Source organism: Polistes canadensis, unplaced genomic scaffold (assembly GCF_001313835.1).
Source record: "Polistes canadensis isolate GaletaPanama2010 unplaced genomic scaffold, ASM131383v1 scaffold_30, whole genome shotgun sequence".
NCBI lineage: Eukaryota > Metazoa > Arthropoda > Insecta > Hymenoptera > Vespidae > Polistes > Polistes canadensis.
The window spans coordinates 837,423-855,042 of NW_014569577.1; the positions used below are offsets into that span (position 1 = coordinate 837,423).

Consider the following 17,620-nt stretch of genomic DNA (forward strand, 5'->3'; position numbering starts at 1 on the left):
GTAGTGTATTATACATGTATATACTTACAGGAGTACGTTCACGGAAGTTTCTGGGTAAGTACAGGAATGTATAAACGTGGATATGTATATATATATATATATATATATATACATATTTATATAATATATATATATATATATATATATATTTATATCTATGGGACGTGCAAAAAAGTTCTTCGAGAATGTGTATGGTACTTAACAAAACAAAGAGAGAACTTCCAAAGCGTACGTGAGATACGGATAATATTCCATTCCTCTCGTGTAACACAACGCGTAACTATCGTTAAGATGAAATTTCAGATCTCTGTGTGTGTTTGCATTTAGATATGAAGATACATATATATATATATATATATATATATATATATATATCTGACGACAACCGATGAATCTAAAATGAAATTTTCAATCAAAATTAACCGATACTTCTATTACGTTGATATTGATAAATATTATACACTTTGCCAAAATGTACTTTAAAATTGTGTTTACACACCCGTTATATTTTACTGTCGAAACTAAATTGAAACTAGAGAGATAGATACGAACGGTTGGCAAATGAAGAAGAGAAACGGTTAGATACGTGATCGATGAACACTAGCCGCTTATACACTTCGTGACGTAGAAATTCAGCTTAAAATGACTTTGAATTAATCAGGTAGATAGGGAACTATCCTAATCGATCAATCTTAACAGAAATAATATTGAATAGACAATTGTATAGATTGTCCTTTTCTTATACCCCTATCATATATATATATATACATATCTATGTTAATTCTAATAATAATAATAATAATATTTTAAGTTTACTTTTTCAACATGTACATATAATATAAACATAGAAATTGTGCATAATTTTATGCAAAAAGGGCTTATTTATTTATCTTACAAAGCTCCCTGGTGCACATCCCTGGTTGCACGGTTTTAGCAGCGCAATTTCGAAACAGGGAAATACTTCGCACCTATAACACATGACTACCTGAGGGTACGTACGCGCACTGTTCTTGAAAGCTTCGCTGATGTGTAAACCCATGTAAGTAAACTGTAAACATCCTTTGACTACAGACTGTAAGGAGTGAAATTCAGCTCCCGTTCAATCCAACCAATGTGTTTGCTATACGGTAAGATGAAATGACATTTACTCTCTCTCTCTTTTTCTCTCTCTCAATCTCTCTCTCTCTCTCTCTCTCTCTCTCTCTCTCGTTTTCTTTAACACCTGCAACATATTTTTTACTTTTATTTCATTCTTATCGATAATACGAAAAACAAAGCAATAATTCTTCGCGTTGGTGCAAACGAATGTTCGAGTAATTTATTATCTGATATTAAAAAGCTCTTTACCGTATCGTTCGAATGAATCTTTTTCAAATAAGAAACTACGATCATTCATTTACTCGCGAAATTTTTTGTTGTTTCTCTTTCTTTTTCTATCGAAAATTAATAATCAATATTGAACACACACATTTAATGTATCTAATATGAAACATCAAAATCACTGATAATTATAATAGCGAATGTTGATTTTATAATTGCAATTATAATAATAATAATAATAATAATAATAATAGAGTAATATTATAGTATACAAATATGAAAAAATTAAAACATTCCATTGGTCCTCCACATTGCAAATTTGTGTAGGAGACGGAAAAAATGTGAATGTAATATAAAATAAATGTTTCAATTAATATTTTTTTTCCATGTATGAGAGAGAGAGAGAGAGAGAGAGAGAGATTCCAGTGAAATATTTTATTATTTATCTCATTTGAGATACCAACCATATATATTTTAATTTCTATTATTTATTTTCTTTATCATAAGTTCAAAGCACTTAAACATTTAAAACAATATAATAAGATAAATATTTTGTCGTGTTTTTTTATCGCAAGTTTCGTTATTAAAATAATATTTCCACGTTAGGTAAACTTTTATAATCAAGTGTTCAAATTCAAGTATTACAGTTACCATAAATATTTGTATAGATATCATATTATTTAATTACACACACACACACACACACAAACACACATATACGGAATCGTCTATATAACAAAAGTAAAAAGGAAAGAAAGATAGAGATAAATAAAATCGTATTTCTGAAAATGATTGTAATAACGATTATACAGTAATGTTAAGTTAGTATTAATTGCTATGTAAGATCGTTAACACCCGCACTAAGCTACGACACCGTTCGCACGGCATATCGGCTTAATTAAACTTTAATTACTTCCGATGTGTGCATTCTCAAACTCAAAATGGACTCGTTGATCGTTTAACAATCGTTTTAACGAAATTTTTCAAAGTTTTTTTTTCTTTTTTAACAACTTTTCGATAGACTCAATTTTAAGATTACGATACTCGATACGCGCGTATATAAATTCCTCTAGCTTTAACGAAAATACATGATTTTCATATGAAAAGTGTTCTAGAAAGATTTACGAAGCAAGTATTTGCTCTACTACTAGCAGTCGAGATTTATGTAACTAACGACCTCCTACGTTTATTAACTTTTACGGATGATAAAGTCTTGGCTATATTTTACTTTCTGTGAGTTTAAAGTTAAGCAAATAGAAGCTTATTCCCTGCTTAAAAAAGAGAAGCGGGACGAACGAAGGAAAAGAGAGAAAGAGAGAGAAAGAGAGAGAGAGAGAGAGAAGAAAAAAGGAAATAAAAATGAAAACACAAAACAACAACAACAGCAACAAGAAAAAAAAAGAAAAAAAATATTCTAGTCGATCCTCAATGAAAACGATTACTGCGACCTCCATTAGAGGGCTCGATAACTATACTTAAGAGTGGGTAAGTAAGAGATCTGTTAATACCGATAAGAAAAAAAAAAATCTCTCCACATCGAAATAGGGAAACAATAATTATCCTGAATTTTAGAAAGGGAAGAAGTTATGATGGCAAATAAGATGAGAATACCTGTAATATTGTTACATAGGGGAAAAAAAGAAAAAAAAAAATTTTTTTTTAACGTAAATAGACATTATGTCGATTTTTATCGATTTTTCTCTTACGGCACAATCCATCTTTTTTCTTTTTTTTTTTTTTTTACAAACAATTGTAAGTAATAGATAGATGAAGACAATGGAATGGCGATTATTACATCTCCAAGGATACGACGATTATCGATTTAAATAACAATCGCATCGATCATTAAAATACGTTCCTTTTGATCGAATCGTAACGCGATGCAATAATAATTAAATAGAAAATTTTTGCGTTAATGTGTTGTTTTTCCTTATTTATTTTTTCTCCCTCTTGATTTTTTTTTTCTTTTTTTTTTTTTTTTGAAAATAATCTGCATTTATCGATTAAGTTTCGAATGGCATAAGCGGATTAAAATGGGGAAATTTAATCAATAACGTTATTTTCGACATTAATCCTTAAAAGTAACATTAATGACGGGATTACAATATTCTATACCTCGTTACAGCCATACACACACACACACACACACACACACATACACACACATGCGCGCATTTTCCGCTACAAACGAAATATCGAAACTGACGACACGAAAAGAGAAAAATAAATAGGAATATATTCAGATGCCCCGCAATCGCGAAATAAAATCTAACAATATGGCAGGACCGATCGGAGAAAAAGAAAAAAACAAATAAAATAACGAGTGAAAGGTACATAGACGCAAGTTTCACTAACTTCTTGCAGCACAATTTTTCTATATGCATGTTTAAATAAGAGAAACAATAAATATAACCAAACAATAAGATAAAATATTTTTCAAACAATACAATTTTTTCTATTCCCTATAGAAAAGGATGGCGGTGGATGGGGGGGGGCATGATTTTGACTTGATTTTTCGATCAACTCGGGAGAAAGATATTTATTGTATATTTTTTCGCGCGCGCGCGTTGTTTATTTTTTACTCTCTCATTACTCTCTCTCTCTTTCTTCTCTTTTCTTTTGTCTTTTCACATACGTGAGAAAAATTCAAATAATCGTTTATAGCTTTATCGAGGAACTGTATTATTCTATTCTTTATTCCATGACAATTCTCTTTCGACCACCAAAGATGGTATCCTCGCAGAAACGTTCTTACGCAAGTGGATGTGCAAATACTGATAAAACTGACCGCGGAATACGCTGCTTATAAAAAAAAAAAATATAAAACGAAAGGATCATTTAAACGTGTAGACAAATGTAGGAACAAAATTTTTGTTCCGGAAATATTCAATTATACGAAAATAATATATAATGTACACACACACACACATTGATAATTTTAAATAAAAAGAAAAAAATAAACTCAAGTTTTTCTCTCTCTGATAACAATTAATTTTCTAGAATTTACAATTCCTCAGAACTTTGTTGATAAACTTTAAGAAACATCTGTAAAAACTGTTAACCTTTTGAAATCGTTTGCTTTGTATCATTTTGCGTGTTCCACTTAACAATTATGATGTCGCGTTGAATATAACACTAGCATTATAAACTAAATCGTGGTTCCTTAATTACTAACGTTTGTCAAGATTGTCCTTTGACTTTGCTGCTAGAACAGTTTCTGAAGTTTATTAGGAAAGCTAATTCGAGTAAGTAACATTTCAAGTATCTTAACGATAATTACTTCGTTAATAATAAATGTCAATCACGGAAGAATAATTAATAATCGATCGAATCGAATGAAAATCGTATTTGGAGTAACGGTAATTTATCGAACGAAAAATAATGTCGTTAAGATAAAAACATTCCTTTCCATTTATTTATCGAGACTCATTATTTCGATTAAAGGAGGAGGAGAGAAAGAGAGAGAGAGAAATCGATCCCCACAAGTTGACCTAATTTTTCACTTTCCCTGATTTCTATTACTCCGTACGAAAAAATTTGTCGATTCCTCAACGGGACGTTATTTCAAACGGATGTCTTGATTTATACTGACGGAAGAAACACTAAATATCCATTACTTTTTAACGTCACGTTTTACCTTTCTTTTGCTTATTCTCGCATCGAAGTCTCTATTATAAATGAATGCATATAAGCAATGCTTTTTTTTTTTTTTGTAGTGTAACCCACACCAAGAAAAACTTTAATTTTTTCAAAACGAATAAGAAAGAAATAAGAAAATAAATTAACATATATAAATTCATTTTTACACAGAATAAATAATATTTTCTTTAATACAAAGCTTGTGACAATTAATAACGAGTTTCGGCACCTACTACTATTTTTTGTTGCTGTTTTTTTTTTTTTAACAAAAAGAAAACCACTGCATATGCGTGTATACGCGATACATTTATCTATAATTTTCTAATATATAAAAATCTCAAAAATAAATCAAAAATAAAAAGAATAAAAGTCAAAAAAGAAAATATATTTATATAACACACACACATACACACGCATATATATATACGTATAAGTTAACGATTTAAAAAAAGAGAAACCGCGCGTAGAAGGATCGCGAGTTAGCCTACTTTTAGCGATCAATAAGATGATCTCCCTTTCGAAGATTGTTGTTGGTTCATCTCGGGACTGTTGCGTTTACATTATAAAATCGACGATCTCACGCTGCATGTGGCATTGACTGAGAAGATCTCGTCGTATATATAAGTAAGCACACATTAAATATCCGACTTGCGAGTAACACTCGCGTTGTCAGATAAGAATCGAGTCCCTGAAGAACTTGTGCGATTCTTTTCTCTCTCTCTCTCTCTCTCTCTCTCTCTCTCTCTCTCTTTCTTTCTCGTTTCCATTCTCACTCAAGAGAAAGGCAAACCGATCCTCGAGACTTCTTTTTTCCCTCCGGTGATTTGGACTTCAATGACGTCCCATACATGAACGACGACGACGACTGACTGACTGACTGCCACACGCATTACTTTCACTGTCATTCGCCTTCAGTTGAGTTATAAGATCGGAATCGTTTGAAATCGGCGCTTCGGAAGAAAAGGAATCATTATTATTCGTGGCCAAGATCGAGAGGAAGGAAGATCATCCTCTCTCTCTCTCTCTCTCTCTCTTTCGTTACTGACATTCCAACGATCAATCTTTTCTTTTCTTTTCTATTCTTTTTTTTTTTTTTTACCTTACTTAATGTTTTCCTTATGTAAAAGATGTCTCTTATTCAGTTGACATTATTAATGCATTGTTTCCGCGCGAATAATTTCCCATTATGTTACGATTGTAATTAATAATATATGATTTGMAAAAAAAAAAAAAGAAAAGCAAAATTTTTTTTTTAAATATCCAATAACACGTCGAATTTCTTTCGATTCATTCGCGAGGAATATTTTATTGTATTTTTTTTTTTATTTTCATTTTTTTTTTATTACAATCTCCAACAAATAATTTCGACCTAATTTTGATGATCACGTGGATCTTTCGCTTTTCACATTTATATCCGATGATCACGAATATAATTTCCCATCCCCCCTCTCTCTCTCTCTCTTTTTTTTCTATTTTTATCACTATTCATTCGTCTATACTTTCTTCTATTCAACTATCTCTCTCTCTCTCTCTCTCTCTCTCTCTCTCTCTCTCTCTCTCTCTCATTCATTCTTTCGCAAACTAGGAAGCAAGAGAACGATCCATTAGCCCGACCTTTTCTAAATTGGTCTAGCACAGTGATCTTCAAATATTTTCGTATCACGAAACCTTTACAAATGTAAAAAAAATAATTCCTCGCGTGGAAAAAAAATAAATTAAAATATATTCAAACACGAGAGAGATACATGTAAATTAATACAATGTAAAAATATCTAAAAAAAAAAAAAAAGAAAAAAAAACAATTCGTTAAACCCTTGGAAAAATTACGTGAAATCCTAGATTTCAGTTGAACGCAATTTGAAGACCACTGATCTAGCAGAATATAGGCTCATTAGTGCGTCATGTGCCAAATTACACGATAATATCGGCTGAAAAAAAAATATAAAAAGAGAGAGAACGTATTCTTTGTCGTGCATTCGTCGATACGTTAAAACGCCCAACGATGACGATTTTCTGCCAGTTTCATTTTCCTATTTCTTTCTTTTTCTTTTTTTTTTTGTCTTTTCATAGAAAAGTACGATATCATAAAAGTTCTCTATTTTTTTTTTGTTCTTCTTCTTTCTCTTTCTCTTCGCACAGCAAAACTCGCGAGTTTTATCCTATATACTAATTCATAGATTATGCAAACATGGAAAAAGTTTACGAGCCGATATCTGCGCGCGTGTCAAGGATTCGTAACGAGATATCGCTTACTTTCTTTTTATATTTATTTTTTTTTTTTTTTTTTATTTTTTTTTTCGTTTAATGCCACACACAAGATAAGAAAAAATATCCTGTAATTCGAATTCATTACCATATCGAAACTCTTTCGAAGTCTATCGAAAAAATATCGCTTATTTCGATGAGATGATTTTCCTTTTTATTTTTACGTTCCTTGGAAACTCAAAAAAAAAAAAAAGGATCATCCGTTCGAACGAAATTAGTTCAATTTTTGATTTATACATTATTCCCGTATCTTTCATCTTGCGTTCTTACTTTATTAGAAGAATATAATTAAATTTTTTTTTTTATGGCATTCTCAATAACGTTACTTATATTACAAAGTAATTTAATTCGATGCAAACTTATATTTCACTTTTCGACTCTTTCTAGAACACGATTTCATTAATATTAACTTTGTTAACCAGGGATGACGAGTAAACTCTCTATTACGCCGTGTGATTATTTAGTTACACCAAGTATATTTGTAATCTTTTTTTTTTCCCGTTTTTTTATTTTTATTTCATTATCGTAAAATTAATTTGATAATTGTTACTTCGTTTATTTTTTCATCGAAATATAAATTGCATGCATTTATTAAATACGTTAAACGATTGAAAATCTCTTCTTTTTAAGGAATAAAAAAAAAAAAAGAAAAAAGAAAAAATTAATGAGAAAATGATAGAGTTTCGATTCGTCTGGTAAAGAAGAAGAAAAAGAAGAAGAAAAAAAAGAAGAAGAAGAAGAAGAAGAAGAAGAAGAAAAAATTCCTCTTAATAGAACTCGTTTTAAATAATAGCATAGATCTTTTTTCTCTCGACGATAAATTGCAATTTACATACTACTTTCCACATAAAAAGATGAAAAGAAAAAAAGAGAGAAAAAAAGAAAAAAAAAAAAAAAAGAAAAAGGAAAAAGATAAGAAGAAAAAGAAGAAGAGATTGAGTGGTAGTAGTAGGTCATGGTAATTACTCGAACTATCGCGTTAAAACCCTTTTCTCTTCTTTCTACAAATCGCAATGATGATGAATATTCTTAGTCTCTTAAAAGCTCTTTTTCTCGGAACTTTGATGCTTTCGAGATGAAGCTCTTATCATCCCACGGTGTCGTTCCGTGTTATTCGTCCTGCAATCTGACTGGAAAATGTCAGGACTCGAAATATCCCTTGCGAAGTTAGTAATGACGATGGTTCTATCTTTATCTTCTTCTTCTTCTTCTTCCTCTTCTTGCTTATTATTTCAACATCGTTCCTACTTGATTCTTTGAGAAAGGAAAAAATAAAGGAAGAAAGAAAGAAAGAAAGAAATAGAGATAGGCAGTAAAATTATCGAGCCACTTAAACCAATCGTAATAATACCGTACCGATGCCATCTCTAAACGAAGGAAAGAAACCTCCAAGACTTTTTGTTAATACCACGGAAAGGAGTGTCTTCTAAAGCAAATATTTTTTTACCGATCAGCACGAGTACCTTACCTCTTCTCTTTACTCTCGAAGATTCAAGGATACGTTAAACTCTTTACCCGATCGTCCTTGTATTTTCATAATACGTAGTAAAAGCTATGGAAAAATATCTACGTTATTAACATTCGTACGTTTAATTAATAACAGAAAAAAACACGGATAATTATTATTATTATTATTATTATTATTATAGCGAACGAGAATATCCAAGTCGTTTTCGTCAATTTTATCTTTATCCAGTAACGATGTGGTCGATTAAAATATAACCCCTCCTTCCCCCTACATCCTTTTTGCAAGAAAAGATGAGGAAAACTATGTTACGTTCCTTTTAAACACATTTATGCATGTTGCTCGACTAGCAGCAGCAGCAGCAACAGCAGCAACAACAACAACAACAGCAATAGCAATAGTAACAACTGCAAGATGCACATGCATTTACAAGGATTCCATGCGTTTACTGGAGCAACGAACCAAGCGAGCCGTGTAAACTCTTCTTCTTCTCGGCTTTTTCCCAGAGAATTCCCACAATGCTCGTACTTCGTGAGTTCTCAAGAAGGAAAACCGAAGGCGAGCCGGCTCGTCGATGCAAAGCTGATTAAAAAAAAATCAAGGATAGGCATCTCCTGGCGCCTAGAAAGCGTTCCATGTTTCTTCTATGTATGTATGTATCTATGTATGTATGTTCGCGTGTTACGAGTTATGATACGAAGTAAAAATCACTAAGATTCATGGAATATTATCTTTCCATTTCTTTTTCTTCTCAATTATTAATTATGTTCTTTTTCCATTTTTTTTCTTTTCTTTTCTATTTACGCGTATGTGAATATTTCTAATGTTAAATTGTTACATTTATGATTAATCTTTGATTAGATTAGTATGAAAACTTTGTAATATTGTTTACCTAATCGCTAAAAAAAAATCGCGACGATCATCGCGTTAGATAGTTATTAATTAAAATAATTATAATTGCGATTGATATCAAACTAATGAAAATATTCATTTGTCCGGTGTTCGAGCACGACGCATTGTAATTATCCCTCGCAATTATATACTTATTACTACATATATATATATATTAATTTTTGTCGTTCATTGTTACTTACATAAATTGTAGCCAATAATAAATCCCGTTAGATGTACCTTGTCCTTGTACACACATACACAATATATATCACTGTCTTCTTGAAGTACACACACTCGCGCACTTCATATATACACATATGCAAATATATTCACACATATATATATATCACTCTCCTGCATTACACACACTCGCACACGTATGCATACGTTATGCACGTATGCATATTCCTACGAAACACGCACACGCACGCGTATACACGTAATAAATGTTATACTCTTATAATACTGTTGTTACATATCCCGATGTTCGAAGAAGACTGAAGACAAAACGACTACGCAATAAACGACCTATACCGAACTTATACGAAGGTTAATGTGTTTACAAATTTCGAAGACGGTTAAATAAAAATACGAGAGATTGAGATATGTACAACGTATATAAACAATACATTAACCACCGGAAAACTGTTTTCTCGATAACATTAACCTCTACTACATATTTTTTTATTTTCAGTCATTATTCTTCACAGCTATCGTGTGCACGTGTTTCGACGTGCACCTCTGTATTACGTATATTATATAATACATTTTTTTACATTATTTATCTTCTCATTTATATTAGATATAACGTTTTATATCCTATTTTTTAAAGATAATTTAATTAATTATATTACGATAATTCATAAGAAATATGCATTTCATTTTATATACGCGGTGCTTGTTTTAATAAGTTAGATATTTTTAATGAAAAACGATATTCCTTGTATTTTCAGAGTGAATATTTCACCATGGAGTTAGTTTCCGAAGTGATCCTGTCGAGGAATGGAATTATATTATTTCAGGTATGTATGTTAATGTGTATGCATGTTGAATATCAAATTTTATCAATAAAATCAATATATATGTGATCATTAAAATTTTTATATATAATAGAATTTAAATGTAATCCATACATTAGATCCGATAGAACAATACTATTAACAAAACATTTTTTGTTTTCAAAGTATAGGAACAGATAATTACGAATAACTACGAGCATTGTTGTAGGAAACAAATCAGACTTAAAATACTAATCAAATTTCATTTTTATATTTTAATTAATCTCGCTTCTCGTGAATTTATATTTTACTTATTTATTTCTTACAAAAATTAGTTTAAACGTATAATAAAATTCTTTTTACATGCTTTCCCAAAAATGCCTAATTTTTTCGTATAATACTTATGTTAGGTTTTTCATGAATATACATATATAATATAATATATATATATATATCAATAAATGTAGCAACGTAATGTTGAAACATGGCGTGGATAATACGAGCGTACGGCTATTAGGTTCATTTACTAGCAGGGTCTACCTACTAGTGGTACTCCCAGCAGCTCGTGGCCTAAAGCTTTTACCGTAATTAATGCTACGAGCTGCTAGACGAAATAATTTGCGATGGCTCGATCGACGAACCGTATGACGGAGACACTAGTATTACCGTGCTCTGGGATCAAGATCGATAATGTAGAAAAGAAAAAAAGAGATCAAAAATCCTCTATTGGGTCTTATGAAATTTTCAAGTAATTATATTTAATATAATAATTGATAACACAGAATATTCTTTTCGATGCTATCGAATCTATTTTGAATCGAATCGATGTTACAACAAAATAATATTATTTAACTCTTATATACATTTTTATTTTGTTTATATATATATTTTTATAAATTACAATTACATTCTAATTGATACATATAAATGGGGAAACACACAATTTTTCTGATAATATCAAGAATACCAACCATAATTCGCATGATAAAGAAAAATGAACGCATAACAAAGTTTTTCTTTAACTGTTCGGCTACGGTGTTAAAGTTTTCCATTTCGTTGAGCTAACTGTCACTGCTTTTTTTCATAGTCGAGTTCCACGGTCATTACATCCGAGTTTATCTTCCATAACGTTCAACATTTCTTCCTATGTAATATTACGAGAGCAATCATTTCAAACTGTTCAAAAAAAAAATAATATAACTAACAACATTCCATACTTGTATTTATTTCCAAATATTCATCGGAAAAAATGATATATTCAATCAAATACATCGAAATTCCTTAGAATTCATGAAATTTGACGATGATTATTATCCCGCTTTTTATAAAATTCATTCCATCCTGTTAACCATTGTATATTTAATCCTTAACTCCATAATATAAAATAATCTATACGTGTATGTAGAGTAAACTTTTGAAATATCTGAAAATAATCAAGAAAAAAAATTTAAACAAAATATAATGATAATTGTAGGAAAGGAGATTTTATAAGTAAAAGCAAAAACAATGGTTTAAAAAAAAAAAAGAAAAAATAATAAATTTCTATACACATACCGGAATGAACACGGTGTCGAGTCTGTTCCAACACGAGGGGATAAGAGGGATTATTAATAAAAAGAATACTCTTCTAAACCGTTTCCTGTGCGTAAACTCTCGCCGAGAGAGCAAGAATAATCGTTTGCTTGTTTATGTGTAGATACGTGAGTCCACGTGTGCGATCGTGCGCGGGTCAAGGAGTTCGAGTGAAAGTATTAAATATCAGTGGCCGCCGCCGACTAGATCTTCGATACACACGCGGACGTTTGCTCTTGCGCTGGATGCACCGTTATGACGAGCAACGAGATAGAAATAGAGACGATAAAACAAAGACAAAGAGAATGATGAAGAGAGAAAGAGAGAAAGAGAGAGAGAGAGAGAGGGAAAGAGAGTGGTAATCCTACCGTCCGGCTACCTTCAACTAACTTCCTTTCCTCCGGTATCAAGTTTTCTTTCTTTATAACCAAACAGGGTATCCATTGGGGAATTAGAAATCGATGAGAGATGCTTAGAAAAATGCGACAACGGTGAAAACTTTATGGGTTTCCTTATCCCTGAGTTAACAATTTTTATCTTATCTATGTCACACATTTATAACGATTTTTTTTCATTTTATTTTAGATAATAATAATTATATTAATAACGTTCGATAAAACATACGAACCAAATTGCATGCAAAATTTAGGTCAATTTGGTGCACTATGAAAATTCAATATATCAAACTCTTGATTTTGTATTAATTGAAGAATAAAATGATATTTAGATAATGATAATAATAATATACGTAATGCATAATATTTAGACGAATCGATGGAAAACCAAATTCGTTTAAATCTTTTTCCTATCTTTCGTCAAAATTCAAGCACCAAACTCTTGGCTTAATTTCGAGTTAAAACGAACGGAATATTCAACGAATTGAAATAAAATCCATCAGAGATAGCCTACGGAAACCCCGTTCTCACGTACATGCATACATATGTACATAGAGATTTTCTCGAGGTTGCGCCAAGAGAAGCGACTTTATTACGTAAGATCGTGTCGTTTATTGCAACGTTATAGGTACTAACAACCAACGAATGAACGAACGAACGAACGAACGAAAGAACGAAAGAAAGAAAGAACGAACGGATTCACTTAACGTTTTCCGGTCTGTTTCGTATGGGTTATTTGTCACTGACGTTGCACTTCGAAGACGCTCGCGAGCATAGTTAATGCGATTACGCTACATGTAAAATTGCATTCGAACATATATACTCATTTATGAAAGTCTTAAAAAGTGTGTCTCATAAGGCTTGGTCATTCAAGGTCAACGAATTTCGCGAAATCATTTCGTACCGAGCGATCATATTCATTGTTTCACCTTTCGTCGTGTTATCGTTCCGGTGAATGCACTCGCGCATGCTTAAGTATCTTTTTATGCAACTCTATTCGAGTTTTATCTGTATGTATGTGCGAGTGTATATTAGTACGCGTTTTTATAGCCATCCATATACATTCTTATATAGACGCTAACGAAAAAATATAAAAGTGAAAGAGAGAGAGAGAGAAAGAGAGAGAGAAAGAGATAATTTATCGGTTGAACAGACTTTAATACACGCGAATCTTTTTACGAGATTATTGCCAATGTTCTTGTCAATCGTCACGAAGAAATTATATGACGATCATCGATCTCTAACGATCGAATGAAAACCAGTCACGTTTTCGTTAATGTGTATATTCAAATGTATATGTGTATGTGTGTATGGGTGTGATTGTGTTCTTATATTCTTGTATTTTCAACGACATTTACGTACATTCATAATCCTCATTAAAACAATGTTCTTAATCACAGAAAGTCGATAGAAATGTTCATTGTTTCGAGCGTGTACCTCTAGGCAGCAAGATGAGAAGCAGTATCAAGTTGGCTGAACTACGCATGAACTATCCGAACTCTTCATGGAGTAAATCAAGCCGTTCTTGAAAGTTAACCGGCACAAGAGATAGAGAAAGAGAGGGAGAGAACGAGAATGAGGGTTGAAGAGAAGTGTTCGTCGATCGAGAAGTACCCACGAGTTCGTATGCACTCCAAACATTCCATTCTAAACGCAACTAAGTTGTAAACATTCATGATACATACTTCAAATTGTACACATATATATATATGTATATATATATATGTATATATATATATGTATATATATATATATGATACGCATACGCATGTATAAATATAGATCCACGTACATAAATTTTGTCTAGACTGCGAGTAATGTTTCCCGCGTTAAAAAAAAGTCTTTCCTCCTTTTTCTCTTTTTTTTTATTTTTTTTTTATTAATACTTTGTTCGTACCAACAATAAGCACGACCATGAGATTTTATTACATTTGTTACAATTGTTGCGTATTGTTATTACTTGTGTATTAATTTAATATGATTTACGTTATCGATTCTACTAGCGCGCTTGATCGATGAAATATGTGATAATAAAAAAAATCTGTAAAGAAAGAAAAATAAATGAAGATATTATAGAATGTAAGAAGAATTGATTAGCATAATATATTTGAAAAAAAAAAAAAAAGAAAAACAGGGAGATGAGTAATAACTATTCCCACGGATTATCGTTCGTAAAATTCCAGATACGTCTGTGAGCTTTTCATTTTTCTATGCGCTCTCTATAGAATGAGATATACATATATATACACACATAGAGATAGATAGATGGATAGATAGATAGATAATGAGTAGAAGGGGAAGGGAAAAAAATGAAAATGTGCGGTTTCTCACGGAGACGCTCGCGAACTTCGCATCAAAGGCTTCGACCCGTCGAGTTCGTAATGGCAACGCCAGCGAAAGTCCTCCTCCTCCTCTCCACCGGCCTCGAGACACAGCTATAAGCATCGCATAGTCTCGCTTTATGGCAGTATTAGTAAGTAGTAAATATGTACGACTAGAAGCAGCAACCGCGAGGATAGATAGGTAAGTAAAGATAGTGCTAGTTCGTCGGTGGCGAGTTCTCTCTACCTACTTCCAAGCACTTTCGCATTATGTGTCGCGAAACTCATGAATACACAATTCGTATGGTGACTACGACAACGACAACGAAAGTAACAACAACGACGACGACGACGACGACGACGATGACGACGAGGTGCAATAACATTAGCGTTCCCGTGACTAACGACAGTCTCGTATTACTCGCATAATCGTCACCGATGGCTTCTTACGCCATTAAAAGAAGCACCGGGTCATTTCAAACTCGATTGAACGAAAAAAAAGAAATAAAAGAAACGAAATTTTTACTCAAGTACGATACTTTTTAAATGACTTTCACGTAAATCGTACGTTCGAAAGGAAAAGTTAAATGATTTTGTATCAAATATTACCACTAGTGTATAGAAACGGAAAAAGGAAATCGAGAGTAATGGCAAGCTGATTATATACCTTTACAGTTCGTTAAATAATACGCTACGCGAATGATAATAGATAATTAAATAATGTATTATATATACTCGTATAGATCGTCTATCATATATTTTATTGAAATAATCTTCGCTTTTATCGTATATACTTTTGATATAATAAACGTCATTCCGTATTCCACAAAAGTAAAAACTAATCGTATCGCAGATTGTGTGATAGAAATATTCATTCGATTTTGATTGTCGTCCCTTTAATATTTCTCACGTTTACGTATATGTTATACGTCAAAAGTCAATCTAACATTTCCTCTCGCACGATACCTTCAATTACACGCCTAACATACGTAACGTTCCTTTTCCGCGATCCCGATTTCACTTTCAAACATGGGTACTTCGTATACGCGGTGCGTTGTATTTCTATTCTCGTAGATCGAGATTAATGCTATAGAAGAAGAATAAGAAGAAAAAAGAAAAAAAGAAATAAAAGAACGAAGAAAATCATAAATCCGTGTATATTTCGTCGGAATAAAATAACGCGTTATACGTAGGATCCTGCGGTTCGTTGAGAAGATTGAAAGAAATGTTTCTGATCGAAATAAAATAAGAAGGAAAGAGATGGAAGAATCAGGAAACGTATCGCACGAACGACTATACGCGATTATGATGGGATCTGTAGGTAAAGGAAAAGGCGGTTTGTAGGTTGGACACCTCTTAGTTTCTGCGATAGACAACAAACGGCCCGCATACCAGTCGAGCCATGAAAGAATGGGTAGCAGTAACGCTAACCACGAAACAGCAACGCCACGATACTCTTTTGATTCCACCTTGGTTTGATGCTTTCTAAGAAAGATGATCATAGTTCTCTTTACCTAGCTTGCGAAATGAACAACAAGAGAATCTTCTAACGCAACAACTTCTTCTTCTTCTTCATAGTCGAAGAATGATGGTGATCATCATCATCATCATCATCATCATCATCATCATTACCGTTGGAATCTCTCAAGATCAACATATCGATCTCTCGAAGAAAAGATCATCTCAAGCATCAAGATGTCGTATTTCGTTTAACATACATATATTTTTTATTTATTTTTATTTTAAGCACATACTTTATTCATATACTAACTTAATACTTAAGATCTTTACATTTATCATATGTGAAACTGTTATTGAACATAGGTGATATTTTGCCAACGATAGTAATGAGACTACATCAAAAGATCGATACAATGGAAAATTCATATAATATTAAGAAAATAATAATAATAATAATTACAATATATATATATAAAGAACAAAAATGAAGAGTACGAAGTACGACATGCCGGCCTCGTTTCCGTTCTCGTAATCGGCACCCGTAATACCGTAATAATGCGCTTTTGTCGGTTATAAAGCCAACAGACGTGCCGATCTCGAGCCTCTTCTCTCATAATTATTCCCTTAATTCCGTAATTGCTAAGTCATAACGTTGGAGAGGTGAGATTATACATAATGATATATCAACGGGTAGAGGAGGTACACCAACAGACTGTATATTCTATGATAAGAAAGAGTAGAGATGAAGAAGATGAAGGTGGAAGAACAGGTGAAGGGAAATGGGGAGGAGGAGGAGGAGGAGGAGGAGGAGGAAGAAAAGGAACACTAGGAGGAAGAAGGGTGAGAGGAGGGGGGAAGGGGAAGATACAAGAAAGATCCTTGCGGTCTGCTTACACCGGACTTTGCAAGACTTGGCACGTGCGGGAGAACCGTGACAAGTGTAACCTAGCTATTGTTATGAAAGACAATGAACAAGTGACGCGTTTAATCGGTTCCATAAATCTTCCTTCAGGGTATCCTCACTCGATTCTCGATAAACAGGCTTTCGTTTATTTCCCCGCTTATTTTTATTCGCACTACTAACGTATGATGCACGCGTACCACACAACAGTGCACGCGTATAAGATCGTGAGAAATATTTTATTTATATATATATATATATGTTAAAAGAGAAACGAGTTGTTCTCTCTTTCTTTATTTCTCTCTCTCTCTCTCTTTTTCTTTTTTTATCTTTTGAAATGAATTTGTAATATTTTCTTTTCTTTTCTTTTTTTTTTTTTTTTTTTTAAA

At 32.2% G+C, this 17,620-nt stretch overlaps 1 long non-coding RNA gene across 1 annotated transcript in view; it reads left to right on the forward strand.

The window, feature by feature from the left end:
• The first annotated feature begins 9,325 nt into the window (after positions 1 to 9,325).
• Positions 9,326 to 17,620, forward strand: part of LOC106784093 — a 9,206-nt gene continuing 911 nt past the window's right edge. The window contains exons 1-2 of the long non-coding RNA XR_001381385.1: positions 9,326 to 9,337; positions 10,537 to 10,605. This is a non-coding gene — a long non-coding RNA (uncharacterized LOC106784093). The remainder of the gene's footprint in view (positions 9,338 to 10,536; positions 10,606 to 17,620) is intronic.